General features: G+C 36.2%; 1 protein-coding gene and 1 pseudogene across 3 annotated transcripts in view; one reads left to right on the forward strand and one right to left on the reverse strand.

Annotated features, from left to right (window-relative positions):
• KCNK2 (potassium two pore domain channel subfamily K member 2) overlaps positions 1–18339 on the forward strand; it is a 138945-nt gene that overhangs the window by 113057 nt on the left and 7549 nt on the right. The window lies entirely within an intron of this gene.
• Positions 106–548, reverse strand: LOC103267739 (annotated as a pseudogene).

The raw sequence follows: 18339 nt of genomic DNA on the forward strand, positions 1-18339 counted from the left end.
CCCAAAGGCGCGGGATTACGGGCTGAGCCACTGAGCCCGGTTTTGTTTGTATTTTTTTTTTTTTTTTTTTTTTTTTTTTAGATAAAAGACAAGGGGCTTTATTATTCACATCACAAAGGGCTGGTCTTCGTAGGGCGGGGGAGCGAGGAGGCCTCTACTTGCAGTGATGAGCGGGTTCCGCCGGACCACAGTGACAGAGTCCTGCGCAGGAACGTCTTGGAGATGTAGCGATCCTTGTTGACTGGCTTGGACTTCTTGCCCTTGCTGCTCCTGGGGACCTCGGTCCACATCTCCTTCACGTTCTCCAGCACCATGTTGCAGTGCCTGTCGCAGGCCTTCACACGTCCTAGGAGTTTCTTGTTGTTGCTGGAGATGATGAGCACTTGGGTGTTGTTCTTGACAGACTGTGTGAGCACAGAGAGTGGACCCGGGTTAAATTCTTCTTCACGCTTCTGCAGCTCCTCTGGGGTCATCTCACTCTTGGGCTCGTTGAGGAGGCTCATGGTGGCGGCTGCGCTCTCAGGTCACTCGCGTCTTCTCCGCGTTGCTTCAGCTTCTCTGTATTTTTGATTAAAACAAACTTTTACTCAAAAATGCTGGCTTCACAGAGGTTGTTAATTTCAAATAGCACAAGTTTTCTTCTCCCAGTGGGACTTAGCAGGAATGCTCTTTGTTAGAGATGGTGTCTGAGATTGCCTTTGATCATCTTAGGAATTCTGAATGAGCAGCTTCAGGAAATAATTAGTTCTATCTCTCCCTCCTTTCAACAATGTTACATGCTAAAAGATCTTTGGAATATTGATTCTGGCACTTAAATTTTAATGTAGATATTTTATGTTTGTGCTACATTAATGACTACATATAAAATAAAGTCTGTAATTTTTTATAGTTGGAGAAAGAAAAGTTAGGGGGTATGCTTGACTGCAATGAAAGTGCTCCTGGCTTTGAGATAGTGTGTGATTTAAAGGCTATCCAAAATAGAAATTTTTTATATAGTTTTACATCCAAGGTAGGCAGTGATTTTGTTGCCAGACATTTTACCATTCCCAGTGGGAATGATAAATTCCCATTTTGCTGGTGGAAATGCTCACATGCTTCCTGCAGTTCTTTTTGTGTGGTGGGAAGGTGATGGCACCATTAATGGTTTTTTGAAGGGAGACTAATAAAAAATTGCCAAGGTAGAGTGTTCTTGTTGTAAATAACCAGATTAATCATTACAAAAAGTTCTCCCAGCTCTGCAAGTGTTGTAAGCTGTGGAATTATTAGAAATTATTATTAATTATTTAATAATTAGCTAAAGCTGAATTTCATAAAACAGTACTTCCTTAAAATATACAAGAGAAAGTGTTACAAATGTAAATTTGAAATTGCCTCTTTATCTCCCTACCTTGACAAATATACCCTAGGTTTTATGATGATAAGTCTAGATTCTATACATTGAAAGCACATAACTCAAAAGTGCTATTTCAGAAGTCCTTGGGTAATGTCCAGGTTCTAGAATTTTGAATTTGATAAATATTCTATTTTTCATGCGTTTCTTCCATTGCCCATTTGTGAGTCTTTGCATTTACTCCCATTACTACTAATTAAGCCAGAAACAACTTTAGATTTACATTTCTACATTATTGCCTCTTGGAACCTATTTCCTTTTACAAATACGTCCCATTTGTCCACATTTGGAATTCATGAATAACATCATATTCTTGTCTTTTCTAAGGTTTTCATGTAGGTGGGTATTTTGTGCCACAAGGCAGTCATGTACGTATGGGTTGTTCCCTATTGGAGAAACTGGTAGTTTGAAAGTATTTTTTAACTAGAGAAAAATGAATTGGCAAGTTCTCTCTTCTTCTCTCTCTCTGTTTTTTAAATTTTAGAATCATGGGATACATGTGAGGATGTGTTACATAACTGTATGAGAAAGGACCCCTCAAAAAAAAAAACCCGACTTATTTTTTGGAGGGCAGGCCTTATAATACAGGCTTCCCCCATAGGTAAGTGTACTAGGAACCCACTGGCATTTTTGTACCAACTAGGGTTATTGTGAGAGACTGTATTTGGTTTCAGTGAATTTCTTTTTTTGTGTGGAGATTCTGTCAACACGTTTGCCCATTTCATGATGGATGATTTACAAGTGTACCTACCTACACCACAGTGAGTGTTCAGCAGTTTTTGACTAAAAACAGAATGACCCCCATGCCCTACCCTTCCTCTTCACCTGATCCACCTGATCTTACCCTAAATGCCTTTTTTTTTTGTTTCCCTGAATCAAAAAAAGTCCTCAAAGGAAAATGTTTTGCCAATATGGAAGAGGTGAAACAAAAAATGGCAGAAGCTCTAAAAGGCATCAAAATTGATGAGTTAAAAAACTGTTTTGGGCAGTGGAAAAAGCATCTTGATAGGTGTATTGCATCAAATGGAGAGTACATTGGAGGTGATTGAAGTTGAAACATAAGAATAAATACACCATTTTTAATAAATAAATTCTTTTTTTGTGGGGGATCTCCCAACATATTGTGTGAAGGGAAGGTTCAGACTTCTGATGATCCCTCTGTCCCACCAAGTGATGAGCATAGTACCTAATGGGTGGTTTTGCGTTCTTTATCTCCCTTCCCACATTCCCTCCTTTAGCAGTGCTCAGTGTTTATTGTTCTCACTCTTGTGCCCATGTATGCTCAGTGTTTAGTACTCATTTATGAGTGAAAATATGTAGTATTTATCTTTTTGATTCTTTGGTAATGCACTTAAAATGATGGTCTCTAGCTGCATCCATATTTCTACAAAGGACTTGATTTTGTGATTTTTTATGGCTATATAGTATTCTATAATATGTATGTACCACATTTTCTTTATCCAGTTCACTTTTGATAAGCATCTGTGTTGGTTCCATGTTTTATTATTGTGTATAGTGCTAAAATAAGCATGCAAGTGCAGGTGTCTTTTTGGTAGAATTATTTATGTTCCTATAGGTGTATTCCCAGAAGTGGTATTGCTGGATTAAATGGTAATTCTATCTTTAGTTCTTTGAACAGTCATCAGACTGGCTTCCACAGGAGTTGAAATAGCTTACATTCCCACCAAAAGTGTACAGTTGTTTCTTTTTCTCTGCAGTCTCACTAACTTCTGTTGTTCTTGACTTTTTTTTTTTCCCTGGAAGTTTTTGCCATCCATTATTCAAAATGCACAAGCTACTAACTTTTATATATGAAAGAAAGAAGACAAGGAGATTGGTGAGAGGAACTTGGGAATAGTTAAAGCCTCTGAGAGCTTGTGACTCCCTGGAGATGTTAGACTCAGACACAGGCAAAAGTTGCATCTCATTCCACATTCTGTTAGCATTGTATTAATGAGAGAGGTAATGAAGTTGAGTTTACTGTAATCAATATCAAATAAAAAATAATAGGGAATACTGGCAAGTTATCAGGCATTTGGATTTGTCATTTCTCCCATGCCTCTTCTCACCTTCCTGAGTATTCCTTACCCCTTTACTGCTTAATGTAAATACAGACTTCACAAAATAACTGGTCCAAGGTATAATAAAAATCCATTATAATAACACGGCTCTCTATTATATTGTTGCCAAAAATTAGGTCACATCATACTTTCTAAAAAAGTACAGGGATATGGTAAGCACTGTATATGAAAGTCAGTTTGCCTGAATTGACTGGCAGTAGGAGTGCAGGGGTTCCATTTCATTCTCTCTCTTGGCAAAGTCCTTGACTTTTTACATAGTATGAGTAGATGCTTTGGACAGCTCCGATGGCCACAGGTAAGGGGTAGCGGTGTGTGTACTCATCATGCTGCCTTTAGATACTGTTTAAAAACATTTGTTGAAAGGACATGAAAAAATTATAGCTCTTTGATTTCTTTTTGCTGTGAAAACTTTCCATATTTTATCCTTCCATTCAGCAGTGTTATTTTCCCCCCAATTCTAAATTCATAAGCCATTCATGGACACAGCTTGGGGAGACAGTCCCAGGGCAATTCTGATCTGTATATGGTAGTCTCAGGGTGAGCCCTTGTACTCTTCTGGAGCGAGAGGTTAACTGCGTCTTCCTGTCACATCCACAATATTTCCACGGTCCCTTGTTTTATTTTCTTCTTTCCTTTCTGTTTCTTAGGCAGCCTCATTACAGTTTAGCCAAGTTAATTAAAATACAGCAGCATGCTTGGAAGACAGGGCATGTCTCACACAGTGAACAGCATTTCTGTAGAACTAATTTGGCAGTGCTATATTTAGTTTGAGAAAGGCAGCTGTGAGCATTTGCTTAATGTGCATGAACACTTTGCATTATTAGACCCTCTCTGGTACTTTTACTTGTTGAAATAGGGTGGGGGGGCATTTCTGGAAAACAATGTAATGTTTTTCAGAAATACACGTCCACTTTTATTTATTTGTTTTCCTGATTTTCTAAAGTTTTTTACACATTCACAAAAGGATCAAAGTATGATTAGTTTTACTACAATTTAAAGATGATGTTGAAAAGACATTCTATGGACCAGCATTTCATGAAACATATTAACAAATATAAAATATATGTTAATATTTTATGTGATATAAGTGGAGATTGTATTATAGATTTATAGATTTTTATATATGATATAATATGATAATTCTAAATATAGTTTTTTATTATACATGATACTATTATGTATAATATATGCTATAAATGATACCTGTATATTGTGTTATATATATATTACATATAGAATGCTATATTTCTATTTTTATTGAAAATAGAAATATAGCATTCTATATGTAATATATATATAACACAATAAATTCAATAAAAATAGAAATACAAGCCACATATGCAATTTTAGATTTTCTAATTGTCTCATTAAAGAAGTACAAAGAAACAGGTGAAATTAATTTTAATAATATATTTTGTCAAACCCAATATATTTAAACTGCTATCATTTTGAGATGTAAATATTGTATAATGTACAAATCATGAGCGAGATATTTTGTTTTTTTAAGAATAAGTTTTCAAAATCTGGTGTGTATTTTATACTTAGAGCACATTGCACATCAGAATGAATACATTTTAAGTGCCCAAGAGCCACACTGGCAGTGGATCTGAAGTGGACAGAAAACTGTAGACACAGATCAGAATCTCTGGCAGCAACCTGTCTTAAAACAAAGCTATTGCTTATGTGCTAATGATACAGGTTATGTCTTTCCTCCTAAAATTCTTCTTGTCTTTAATTAATATCACTGGAAGGAGTTAGAGGAAGAGTAAAAGGCAAACCTCAAAACAGTGAAATAAATGTGCAGATTCACATTACTTATCTTTTCCCCCAATCAAAAGCAATTCTTAGAAAATATCTTTGGACTTCATATTCCTTTTGCTACCTCCATATTTCATACAGGGTCAAAGTGAACAGCCATGCCTAATTCATCAATTATTTCAAGAGGATCGCTATAAATGTCAACCACCCACATCTATGCAATTGTACATGAGAGAGTTTATTCTCTTTGTTGGAAGAAATTTCTGGAAGAAATTTCTCCTTTGAGAAAGAAGCTGGAAAAATAATTTTCCTGGATATGTTTAGACCATATTGAGTATTTTCTCCCACATTCCATTAGGCAAAGTTTAAGAATGATAAAGATATTTTCAAACCAATGGAACATGTATTTAGAGATTAACCTCTGAAAACACCAGCAACAAAGAACACAAAATTAACTTGTTCTTTTCTCCTTTCTTTATCACTCACTTCTCATATTCCTTTTCACACTCTTAAACTCTCCAGCTGTTCATCTATAGTTTGCACTGACACTAATTCTAGTAATGCACTTGATCAGAGACTGGTTTAGCCCAGGAAGCCTACATAATTTTTTCCTTGACTTTTACAGGGAAAAAAAAAAAATCTGTTACTGCTTGGAATAGAATTTCCAATGGGCTTATATTTAATGAATACAAACTAGATTTATTAACATTAAATTTTAAAATAATTCCTTAGTTTATCTTTGGAACTGGATTTTTGAACATTGATGTGTTTGATGTAAGTATTATGATAGGTTTAAGGTAAATAGTTTAAAGAAAAAGTAGTTGACTGTATCTGCACAATTCAGTGTTTTAAAGTTCCATGCCACTATGTTTCAGGCATTAAGATTGGTTCTAGAGATAAAAAGATGAATAAGTCACAGTCTCAGCCCTCAGTGAGCCAGGTTTACTAGGAAACATTAGACGTGATAGACAATAGAGGTATGAGGAGAGAATGGGTGCTGGGAGAGAGTGAGATGATGTTTCATGGGGGAGTTAGAGTAGTAAAGGAAGGTATCAAAAGGCACCACCTGACTAGGACGCTAGTAGTCAACTATCTACAAGACTCAATGCAGTCATAGTGTAGGATAATAGTGAAAAGAGAGTAAAACAGCTAGAAAGATTAGAGTTGTGGTCAGAGATTTGGTCAAGGATATGGATATGGGAGTGTGTGTTGACTTACAGGAAAGGTTAAAGTACTAGGAACACTGAAGGCGAGTCATTCACATAGAAATTGAAATTCCCCCAAGATGATGACAGGAGCTGCAGGGAAGAATATTTTGTAGACCAACCACCTATTTACCAAGTCAAGTTTAATATGACATGGGATCCTACCATCCCACCCCCACAATATCCTCCTCTGGTGTTCCAGTTCTTAATATCACCCAGCATTCATCCAGTTGCCTTTCAGCTATTCTTGATACGTTCCTCCTCATCACTTACATAGCTCATGTGTCACAAGCTTCAGTGATAACTATGAACAAAATGTGTAAATGCTTTCCTCTCTCCTCAGCCTCTATAACCACCACTTTGATGCATGCATGCTTCTCTGTCTCCAAAGCTACCATTTTTGTCTGCCCAATTCTTCACAGCATCATCCTAGCTACATGCCCTACTTCCCTTTTTACCTTCTATCAATCCTTCTTTTTCCTCCTGTGGTCTCCAAATTCTTACTATGAATTATTATTAGTAAACAAATTTTGAGCATATGCCTGTTACTACGTGCATATTTATTTATGTTACATAGATGTACTACAGTGTTCCTCTACTAATATATCTGACATATATTTTAAAGTGTGCAAAAATGCAAATGTTAAATGCTCACTATGAAGTGGTTTTAAGATAGTTTAATTGTATTTATTGATAATACAAAAACTTCTGGTCTCACTAACAATTAGAGAAATGTTATCCGTGTGCACCACCATTTTTTCAAATCTGGATTTAACAGTTATGTGTTGTGGCAAATCCTAATTCTGCTTCATAATGCAGTTTGGTCTGATTCTTTTTTTTTTTTTTTTTTTTGAGTTGGAGTCTCACTCTGTTGCCCAGACTAGAGTGCAGTGGCCCCTCCTGGCCACCGCAGCCTGGATCTGCTGGGCTCCGGCGATCCTTCCGCCTCAGCCTTCCAAGTAGCCGGAATTACAGGCATGCGCTACCACCCCCGGCTGATTTTTTTTTATTTATTGTAGAGTTGAGGTCTTGCTGCCCTGGTGGGTCTCAAACCCGTGGGCTCAGGCAATCCACTCACCTCAGCCTCCCAAAGGCGCAGGATTACAGGCTGAGCCACCGAGCCCAGCTGGTCTGATTCTTAATTTAATGGTTGTCATGTTTGAGAAAAGTAACTCACATAGATACATAGATCCAAATGAAAGAAGTCTTTCATCTTTAGTTTTGCCTACTATACATTGTACCCAGTTTTCAGTATCATTCACTAATTGTGCAAATGGTTTTGCTAAAAAACACTCATCTTCATTGATGTCAAACTGTTGTTTTTAAGGTCAGCTCATGTTCAACATCGACTGAAGCCCTTTGTTTCAGAGATTTTTAAAAACAGTTTGTAAAATTCTTCTTCCAGGTTTGCTGTGTGATTTGACAAGTGGCACCTGCTTTATTTGGGCAGAAATAACAATGGCAACATTTCCAAACACACATTTTAAAATTTAGCCTTCCATCATACACATTAAAGATGTTCCTTGAAAATCAATTGCCATCTCACATATCTTACATCCTTTGCATGGGTCCCCAACCCTTGGGCCATGGACCAGTTTCATGGCCTGTTAGGAACTGGGCCATACAGCAGAAAATGAGTGGCAGGTGAGCTAGTGAAGTTTCATCTGTATTTATAGCTGCTCCTTATGGATCGTGTTACTGCCCGAGCTCCATCTTCTGTCAGATTAGCAGTGGCATTAGATTTTCTCAGGAACATGAGCCCTATTGTGAACTGTGCATGTGAGAGATCTAGGTTGCATGCTCCTTATGAGAATCCAATGCCTGTTGATCTGAAGTGGAGCTGAGGTGGTCATGCTAGCACAGGGGTGTGGTTGCAAATACAGATTAACATTAGCAACAAGGTTTGACTGCAACTACCTCCCCCAGGTCAGTGGAAAAACTGTCTTCCATAAACCCAGTCTCTTATGTCCAAAAAGCTGGGGACCGCTGCCTTGAAAGATAGATTAAATGATTTTTTTTCAAAATATCTACTAGGTACTATCCTGCAGGAAACGTTTGTCATCACAGAGCAGGTCACCAAATTTTAAGAAAAAAAAATACATAGATGATTTTTAAATGCTATGCCATAAGATGACCAATATGTTCATGCATAAGATTTTCATGGTCACACCCCATCTTATTACTTTGCATTACACAGATTTTACGATTTAAAGATCTTGGTTTTGTAAAATTAACTACATTGCTGATATCCCGTAGTCCCTACATTTGAATACATCTGACAGCAGTGAAATGAGGAAGCTCCCTCAACCATTTCCATCCTGGAAATTCTGCTCTACTCTTGCATTCTTTACCCAATCACAGGGATCAAGGAAGTCACCATTGTCATTCTGCATGTTAAAAAGGAGACACCCTACTCTTTTTTTCTGCACTGTAGGAACGTTTTGTCAACCTATGCAGTTCACACACAGAAACCAAAACCTGATCATGTTATTCTGTGTATCAGATCCTTCAGTTGCCTCACATTGTTCTGAGAATAAAGTTCAAGAACTTTAAATTAACATGACTTCTGCAATCATACATTATTTGGCCCCTGTCTGTCGCTCATGCCTCATCTTGTAGATTCATCTTGTGGAATCCATATGGACCTTCTTTCAGTTCTCTGAATGTACCAAGTTCTTCTTCACATCGGTCTCATTCCTTCCCCAAGCTGTACCCTGGCCTTGAACACACTTCTCCAAACCTATCACCTTGTTGACTTCATGGATTCTTCAACTCTTAGACCCAGTGTCACATCTCTCCAACATTCCCTCTGACCCCTCCAATCTAAATGATTCTTCCTACTTTTATGTTGCTATCACATATTTTACTTTGTCTTAATTGTACTTAACCATGATTTATATATATGGGCCTATTTGTACAATTATTTGTCTATTTCACTAAATAATTTCACTAAGTAAGCACCATGAAGGTCATAGCCTTTCTTCCAGCCCACTCCAATCTGCCTCTGAATCATGACACTCCTTGTTTGAGACCCATGGTATTCCTTCTAATACTCTGTATCATTCTCTTCTCTGTTATGAGTCAGTCTCCTTATGTCTCCCCAAAATGCAGAAAAACATTTGTCATCACAGAGCAGGTCACCAAATTTGAAGAAAGAAATAGATAGGTGATTTTTAAATGTTATGCCATGAGATAACCCATATGCAATATAAAATTATTTGGATATTTGACAAAAATTTATTAAGCACCTACAGTGTACCCATAATGTGCTTAGCAGTTGAGATAAAATAATCTACAAAGGAAAGTTGCAAAATGTTTTGCTTTCAATGTTCTTCTACTGTTCACTTATATACATCAGTGTTGAATTTGTTAAGAACAATGATTCCCTTTCTCTGTACAAAATTCACAAATCCTGATAGTGTACATCCAGTTGTAAGATAGCCACATGGTCTCTGAAGCTCAAAACTCTAGGATAAAGGAAGAGGAGAAGCTGAAATGGAGAATAAAGAAGTGAGCCACAATTTCTATCTCTGGATTAGAAAGAGGGAGTGGATTAGCAGAGAAATCTGTTCTCCTTGATGCCCAATACTGGGGTTTTCCAACAGTGTTCCAGAACAGTAGTCTCGTGTTTTGCATGTGAACTTCATGGAAGTATTTTGAAAATCTAGGCCTTTCCATGTCTATTTTAAAGTTAAAATATAAAATTCTTTGTTTTAGGTTAAAATATTACAAAAAATATAATTATCAGTAAAATTTAAATACTGACATTAGCGATGACTCTTACATATCTCTTTAAATGTGTCAATAAAATATAAATATCACAGTGAGTTGATACCCAACAAAAAGCTCTTTTCATTGCTTCCTATCAGATGACACACAATTTTGATCTGTCTCATGACTTGTGATGTTAACTAGGTTACAGAAAATGCTGTCTGCCTGGCTTCTCCCTGTAAAGTTCCTATCTTCCATGTATGATTAATATATATTTTTGGGGAAGGTACTTTGAGGTCTTATGATTATCCCTTTCATCATGAAACTGTTAATTGTTTTTGTCAATACAGACTTATGTTTCTGTTATAATCAGTGTGTCGTAATCTGTTACAACCATCATTTATTTTGATTCTCAGGTTGTCTGGGGTTTGGCCAGTGGGAACCCATTCAAACTTCTGTGTCTTTTTGGCATATTCCTCACATTCTTTAAGCAATTCTTTGCACTCTGGCACATTTGATTGTTCCACACTCAACTTAGAGTTCATCTGTCTGAGCCTTGAATCTTACATTTCTCCTAGGTGCCATGGTTTATTTGAATGGTTAAAGGATAATGATATTTAGAGACAAATTTGGGTATTCATTGCTAATGGGTATATCATTGTTCCCAGGCACTCTCAATAGACACAGTTAAGGAATATATTTTGTATTTATGCATACACAAATCTTCATATATGTTTATTTTATATCTAGTTGTATATGTTGAGAACCATGAGTTTATGCTTTATCTCCAATTCCAATCCAATCCAATAGAGTTTCTTCTAGTTTTCTGCTTTTTTATATTTGTAATTCCTTTCTTAGCTACAGTGAAATATCTGATTTCTTTTAGTATCAATATATTATTTCAGTTGGGTAGAGTGGTTTGTATCTATAATTCCAGCTACTCGGGAGACTGAGGTAAGAGGATCACTTGAGGCCAGAAGTTCAAGACCAGGCTAGGAAACACAGCAAGACCCCATCTCTAAAAATAAGATAAAATAAAATTCAAATTTAAAAACGTTATTGATCAGTTTTCTTGTATGTAACCAATCTTGAATTGCTACTATTACCATCACCCAACATACTGTAGGGAGGCCCTCTTTACCCTGGTGGGTCTCCAGTACTATATGCTGGCCCTTCCTTCAATGGATTGCCCTCATAATTCATCTCAGATTCTGACACTCCACACTGGGCTGCCACCCTTGTATGGATGTCCTCTCATGCTGGTCCGGCTCTGACATTCTACTCTGGTACCATGGCCTCTTCTCCACACCCACTGCACTGATGTCTACCTAGTTTCACTCCACCCACTGCTTTGGGACTGAATTGTTTAGGAAAGAAAGAGGAAGGGGAAAGGAAGCAAAACCATCTTCAGTGGGCTGGCCTTACATTCCTGTAGTTTTGCTATAGATAATCTACTTTTACGTCTAGGTTTCCTGAATGAGTTTTGAAATGTAATGAAATGTTTTGATGTTTCAAAACATATAATGAATACATTTTATTGTGAATGACTTTAAGGTTCCAGCTCACCTCCTCATTCAGTTATTACTTTTGAATTGGTATTTTTTTTGACACCTTTATCAACTTGAACAACAAACAGATGATTACCCTCTACCTCCTATTACTGCCACCATCCCCGTTATCAGGCAATAATATTTGTAGAGTTTCTGTATTGTCCTGACAGTTAAACTAATACAGTTGGTCTTTGAACAATGTTGAATTTAGGGGCACTGACTCCCAGTGCAGTCAAAAATCTGCACATGACTTTTCACTCACCAAAATAACTACAAACAGGTTACTGTTGACCTGAAGCCTTACTGATAACGTAAACAGTTGATTAGCACATATTTTTATGTTATATGTATTATATACTGTACCCTTACAGTAAAGTAAACTAGAGAAAAGAAAATCATAAGGAAGAGAAAATATATTTACTATTCTTTAAGTGGAAGGGGCTCATCATAAAGGTCTTCATCCTTGTCATCTTCATGTAGGCTGAGAAGGTAGAGGAAGAGAAGGGATTGGTCTTGCTGCCTCAAAGGTGGCAGAGGCAGAATAAAATCTATGTATAAGTGGCCTTTTGTGGTTCAAACTCATGTCCAGAAATTAACTGTATCTTGTTACTATAACTCAATCATATAATAGTGCATGGAATATTATAAAAGTACATCCATTATTTCATATTAATTCTGAATGCCAATCTTCTTATTTTTATAATACAATGTTGTATAAGTTGGATGAGCTTCATAAAATGGATTGTTAAAGAAACTTCAATACTCGATCAGTGGAGAGAATTTCAAGGGTGTTCAATAACACGATGACAAAAATAAACTGAGTTTACTTGGCAACAAGTGAATGTTGGGTTTTGCAGCCTCATCTCATCATTAAGACAGTTGATGTTATATATAATACTTTGAAATTTTAGAAAGAGATATTACTTAAAATAATGGTATTAATTTTGGTATTTTTTGACATTGTCTTTATTAAAAAATAGATTAAGTACTCTGGTAATTAATCTTTCACAATTACATTAATATGTGTGGTATTAAGAGGTGGAGGAGTTGTTAACTAAAAAAAGCTGTTTAGATTATGGAGACCTTATGAATATTACATATACTTTCCTGAAAACCAGAGAAAACATCATGTACTATTCTGTCAAGATAATATGATACTTAAATAATCCTTTTAGTTTTTTTTAAAAACCTAGTTGGTAAAGAGAATAATTTGAATAGTTCTCTTTAGCAGTACAATTTAACAATACAATGAAATGTCAATACTTCAGAAAATGAATTAATGATAATTGTTAGGAATTATAGTCTTGGCAACCTTTGAAATTGGAATGCAAAGTAGTCTTCTAATTATTTTTATAAATTTAACCAGAGGGTTTTTTTTTTAATTCCGTTAGCTGCTTTTCAAATTTCCTGAAAGAATAAAAGTATATAAACATCTGAGCACTGAGAAAAGTAAGTTAAAATCCCCTTGTCAAAAGTGACAGAAAAAAATATTGGTCAACGATGAAGAAGACCTTCTTTAGTTTAATTCCTAGTGAAGAGAATTATCCGATGGCCATTATTAAACCATAAATGCTCAGCTTTGCTTCAGATTTTTTTGAAAGCATCCCTTAGGGAAAAGTTCGCTATCCCTGTTATTCTGCCACATCAAAAACAATGATTATATTTGCACAGAAATAGGATTTAAAAAAAATTAAGTCAAAACTCTTACAATTATTATCCAATACTTGAGTTGGCTATTGGTAATTGGAAAAACATTACAGAGTTTCAGACAGAAAGTTCTTATCTAATGATGACTCCTGGACAGGGACAGGCTTACCTTTAGCAAGTGGTAGTTATTAAATTATTCGAAGTTAGTTGAGGATTACTTGAGAAGGGAAAGTAAAGCCAATTAAAATAAAAAATATAGATAAGACAGGGTAAACTCTATAGGGAGAAACTAACTATGCCAAGTTTGTAGGTCTGCAGAGGAAAAGAAAATGACCTTGTACAGAAAGTGAGAACGGGAAGACAGTGATTCAAAGGAAATGGTTGGTGAAAGGGACTTTGAAAGAAAGAAAATACGCATTGCTTTCTCCACAGAGCACTGGGAGAGTTGTGGTTGTCATATTTCCAAATCATCCCACAGGTTTCTATTCTTTGGTGGCTGGCTGCAAATGATTGGAATAATGTTGAGATACTCATCTGTTTGGAGATGGGCTATTTAGAATGTTAGCAAATTTTGATTTTTACTCTTCTCCTCATGACCAGAAACCAAAATGCCATAAAAATTATGGTGGAATTTCAAAGCTAATTGGTAGATGGAGAAAAGATGCTGAGTGACAAACTGAAGCAGAGAATGTTAGGTTTTCCAATTTAATGGAAAGGCTCAGAAGTGCCAAAGACTCATTCAGGGGCACGAAGCTTTGGATAGCTATGAAGATCAAAGTGAAATATATAATTAAGGTAAATAAATAATTTTGTTTAGAATTATTCTAAATTTGGGAGTTTCTTAACTTTTTATAAATTAAGCAGCAGATTTAAAATGAAACAGTGATCGTTTGGTGGTTATTTGCTGAATTTTATGGAAAACAGTACTCATGCGACAGCATTGTTTAAAATTGGGGAGCGTCTTGCATATTAGTTAATATTCAGCAATGAAATAAAGAAGGACAGAATTATGGACTTTACAGCAACTTGGATGGACTTAGAGTCTATAATACTGAGTGATCTATCACAGGAACAAATAACTGAGTACCTCATGTTCTCACTCATAAGCGGACCTTGAACAATTATCATAATCCTATAAGCAAGGGTTTGCCTTAGTGGGAAACTGCCGGGATGGGGGGCGCACCTCATCAACAAGGGTACCTACGTAATGACTATTTGTATACCTAACCCTGAATTGTATCCCATACTTTTAAAATAATAAAATAAAACATAAAAAATAAATAGATTTTAGGTAACACCAACTGGTGGAGAGATAATGATTTCTGCCATGAGGAGAAGATGACACTTTTAGATGAAACTGGCCCTGGACACTATTCTCTTGTCAGAAGTCATGGTAGGATGGTAAGTCTTCTTGTTACAGAAGCATGACTCAGAAACAGATCAGAGAGAGGAAAAAATATAAGGAAGTACTGCTCCTCAAAAAATTGGAGCCGGACTCGGTGGCTCAGCCTGTAATCCCGCGCCTTTGGGAGGCTGAGGTGAGTGGATTGCATGAGTCCGCGGGTTCGAGACCCGCCTGGGCAGCGAGACCTCATCTCTACAATAAATCAAAAAATCAGCCGGGCGTGGTAGCACATGCCTGTAATTCCGGCTACTCGGAAGACTGAGGCGGAAGGATCACCGGAGCCCAGCAGGTCGAGGCTGCGGTGGCCGGGAGCGGCCACTGCACTCCAGTCTGGGCGACAGAGTGAGACTCCAACTCAAAAAAAAAAAAAAAAAAATTGGCTTTACATCCTTGGAAATATATGTAGCTGATATTTTGCACGGTTTTTTGGGAGGAAAATGATCTTAGAAATGCAGGTGATAAAGATCAAGCATTTAAAAACTGTAATTAAAATTATTTTTAAACTGAAAACACTGAAAATTTTCTTTAAATCATGTTATACTTTCTGTGACAAGGCAGTGACTACTCCTAACATGGGAGAGAAACAAGAACACTGCAAATTACTCTTCATCACATTCAGGTGTATAGGAAAGTGTAATGAATTATACTTTAGTAAACAATGTAGTTATGATTCAGAAATATGGAATCAAACAGTCTCAGTCATTTTTATTTTCTTTATAAAATTACAAATTAAAGACTTCTTTAAGATTTTTTTTTAACTTTGTTACCTAGATAAGAGAGACTCCCAGTGGCAATTGCAGTCTAAGTCTTATACTTAGGTTACATTGAGCAAATAAAGAGCACTCTGACTTCACATGGTTTATTCAGAGCTAGGTATGCTATACACATCTGCACGGATAATATAGCATCAGTAAGGGGAGATTTAAAAGAAAAAAAAAGACTACTCAAGCATGTGATTGGCACTTAATAGTTAATAGGTAATTGTTAAAATTCACAATTTCCATTTGCACATGTTTACTATTCTTATATGCAATCATGATTTTATATAGTTGTAATCGGTTGTATAAAATGCAATTTTAATTTTTATCACTTTACTTAATACAATTATAATAGTAGAAAATGGTTCCTATAGTTGACTAGCTTCTCATAACCATTGACTTCTTATGTGACATTTATTAACCTCAAGATAATGCTTTTAAAAATATAGTTCAGAGAATATCTTCTTACATACGTACTTTTTCCTTTGCTGGAAATTCTTGACCAGAATATATTTCTATGAATTATTGACTTTTATCGAAGTATATGAGCATTTTTATATTATTAAAGTTGTTTTATCAGTTGCTTTCTCTTCAGGCTAAATACACTGATGCAGAAATTATGCAAATATTAGCTTCATGTGAGGGTTTCTGAGTGTGTCTGTACAGAAAGAGAGTTGTCAGTCAATGGTCACAGATTTCTAATAGGTCAGAATGTATGCAGGAGTCTAGTTTATTTAAAGTACCATGTTGGGTACTTTGATGAGGAGAAGAAATAGAGTATATAGTCTCTGTCATTAAGCTTGCCATCTGTTGAGAAGACTAAACTTATTTTGTTAAAACATTACACTCAAAGCCCTGTCCATGATGCTACAGTGCAGAGAGGGTAGTAAGAATAATTGAACACAATAATAAATAGGCAGTAATTCTTACCTTCAAAGAATCTGCATGTAGTTGGTTAGAGTCAATCAAGTGATAAAAATTTCTTATGCTTGCAAGTAAACTTACTGTACACTTGATAAATTATAAACTTCTAGAATAGTGAACTCCCATCCTTCTTAGGCTATCCTCTCAATCTTTAGTAATTTAGGAAATTTGCCCTAAAAAAGGTGGAATATGGCAAGTGCTTATTTTTAAGTTATCTTGTTGCCATTACAAGGGCCTTCTTGGTATTATTTGAGAGATTTAGATAAACTGTGAACTGCAGGGTTTGGAACCACTATTGGGAAAGCAAATACTAAGTCTCTGTAGTCATGAGATTTTGCCCCCTTGAAAAGCTATCCAAGTTGCTGAGGAAGATCTTAGTGATTCTTCTAACGTGAAATGGGTGACCTTTCTTTAACTTTAAGGGTTGCATTCCATAAAGACGGTAAAGCCCAGGTTCTAGGACAGTCCTGTCAGGTATTGTCATGCAAAGTAGTGAGAGGTATGGAAAGAGTTTGAGGGCAGGTAAGGGGAAAGAAAAAAAAAAAGGGAAATCAGATTTATACTACGTATACAACAAGCATGAGCTTCTTCACTTAGAGAATGAAATATCATAAGCTTCTTAGAATGGTGAGGAGGTGCTATGATGACTAAAAAGTTAGTCTGAGAAAAAATAAAAAATATTTTGAACCTTTACTAAGAATAGACCTGGCTGTGCATCAGTGCTTCTCACCAGCTTTATCTCCCTACAGGGAGGAACAAGATTATCCCATGAGAGTCAACTGGGAAGCAGATTCTTTTGCTGGATTATGTATCAAAAATATGATTGATTTGTTTGCCATTCATTCACTTATTCCCATATTTGTCCAACAAATACTGTCTGGATTCTCACTATGTAGTCTATTTTAGGAGCTGGGAATATTAAATAAAAGATGGCAGACATATTCTCTTTACTGTTGTGATGCCAAGAGATCAATGAAAATAGTAATAAGTTGTGCAGAGTGGTATAGGCACAATTAGCAAATGATCCTAACATATTCTAGGGGATGAGGAAATGGTTCTATGAAGATACTCATTTTAGCATGGATAGGAAATATTCCAGAAAGGGACTGGGAAACAGTATTCTGGACAGAGAAAATAACAAGTAATAAATGAATGAAGGTAAAAGAAAGAGTAACATGTTTGAGGAAATAAAAGAAATGGTTCAGGATGGTCCCTGAGAGTGGAGTTTAAGAGGGGTGATGGTTAGAATTGAGGCTGAAACAGTAAGTAAACCCTAGATCAAATGAGCCACTTTAAAGAGCTGAAACTTTAAGTGAAACAGGAGCCAGTTGAAGAGTTTTATTTAGGAAGTAGTACTAGGTCAATCTGTGTTTATTAAGGTCATCCTGGCTGCATGTGGGGAATGCATCTGAGGAGACAGGGACTTAAGTCAGCAAGACTGGTTAGCAGAGCACTGCAGTATACAGATAAGATAAAACAGTGAACTATTCCGCAGTTTTGACAATAGGAATGGAGAGAAGTGAAGGAATTGAGAGGAAAAGAGGTAAATAAGCAAGACTTGGGCTTGATTTGATTAATGTAAATTTTAGTAAGAGGAGCAAAGGATTATATTGAAGTTCAACTTGGGAGACTTAGTGCTTAATGGTGCTAAGATATTGAGTTAAACAAAAACAGGTTTAAGATGTTAAATTTCACTTAAGGATATGGATATTAAATTTGAGATGTCCAGGAGTCATCTAAAGTGATGTTTAATGAGCAGTTATTCAGCTATGAATTCAGTAGTGATTTGACCTAGAAATATGGATTTGAGAGTCATCAGCAAATAGATGGTAATTGAAACAATTGGAAGAATGTAGTCATCCAGGGATGTTGAGACTAGAACCCTGCAGAACAAAGGTTGTTAAGATCAG

The sequence above is a fragment of the Carlito syrichta genome, unplaced genomic scaffold (assembly GCF_000164805.1).
Source record: "Carlito syrichta isolate Samal-C Ts95f unplaced genomic scaffold, Tarsius_syrichta-2.0.1 Scaffold308229, whole genome shotgun sequence".
Lineage (NCBI taxonomy): Eukaryota > Metazoa > Chordata > Mammalia > Primates > Tarsiidae > Carlito > Carlito syrichta.